Here is a 1490-nt window from a genome sequence, read left to right on the forward strand (position 1 = left end):
AATTAAAAATACTAATTAAAATAAAGAAAGGTAACATTCAGTTACTGAAATGAAACATTTGTAAATATTAAAACCAGAATCGAACATAAACAAAAATAGTATGATATATAGCATGAGGGACTGAACAATAATTAAACCAAATACCCAACAGTGACTAATATGTAAAATACATAAATATCCTGTCCAAATTCGAACATTCACAAAAATACACAACACACGAAATTAGTGACTAAAATGAAACTATTACAAACATTGGGACCAAAGTCAAATATCCACAAAAATGACATAACATACATTAATAGGACTAAAATAAAATATTTATAAATGTGATGGCCAGATTCGAATATCAAAGAAACATACATGAAATATTAAATCAGTGGCTAAGATGTAACATTTATAAATACTGAAACCAGAACCAAATATAAACAAAAATGTTATAATACCTAGGATAGTGACTAAAATGTAAAAGTGAAAAGATAAAGGCTCAAATTGAAATAATGTAAACTTCATTCCATGGCTAAATCGTGCGGTTACAAAGGATCAGGGACCAAAAGTGACATTAGACCCTAAAAACCCAAAACACGCGGGTAAGTTTACAAAGCTAGGAGGACTAAAAGTGTAGTTATCCCATAACTCGAAAACACGGATGGGGTTGAGGGCAAAACGGTCGCGTTTCAGGTGGGAATTAAAAGCCCAAAACATGGGCTAAATTCTTCTCATCCTTCATTTGCTTCATTTGAAAAGAGAGAAGAGAGATAGAGAGTTTCAGAGTTCTCTGAAACTCTCTCAACCGAAAAAAGGCCACGGCAGCCGAAGGCTCCCACGGCGGGGCCGACGGTGGCGCATGGCAGCGCACGGCTGCCGGAGGAAGCCAAAAGACTCAAAAACTCCTCCGCTCTCACCCTCTACTCGAAAACCAACCCTAATCGGCCTAGAATAAACCCTAACCTCCTAAATCTAGATGGTTACCTTTGAAAGAAGCGAAAAGGCCACCGGCTTCTGGGCTTTCCGACGATCTCCGAACCCAGGTACGAATATTTCTTTCTCTATTTTATGGTTCTCAGTTTTTTTCTCTCAAGGTTGTTTGCTTTTTCTTTCGTTTCCCTTTGTTTTTCTTTTTTTTTTCCTTGGTATTTTCCTTCTTCTTTTTTTCTCTGAACCCGAATGAATCCCCTGTCCTTGCATGTCTCTTTCTTATGGTCTTTTTTGCTGAGAATCATCATCTCCATTTGATAGGAATCATGTTCCTAGGCTCGGGTTAGTACCAAAAGCCAAATATTTAGGGATTTAGGACTTTTTTAATGGGTTTTCAGATTTGAGGGTGATTTGGTCCACTGTTGATGATGTTTTATTTTCTGTTTGATTGGTTCTGCTGTAGATGACGATAGTGGAGCAGTTGGGTCGGCGGCTGGACCATCGGAGTGGTGGCTCGGTGATTGGCTCATTGCTGGGAAGCTGAGGAGTTGAAGTCGCGGCGGCTGGGAGACCAA

Source organism: Hibiscus syriacus, unplaced genomic scaffold, assembly GCF_006381635.1.
Source record: "Hibiscus syriacus cultivar Baekdansim isolate YM2019G1 unplaced genomic scaffold, ASM638163v2 tig00113145_pilon, whole genome shotgun sequence".
In the NCBI taxonomy this organism is placed as follows: domain Eukaryota; kingdom Viridiplantae; phylum Streptophyta; class Magnoliopsida; order Malvales; family Malvaceae; genus Hibiscus; species Hibiscus syriacus.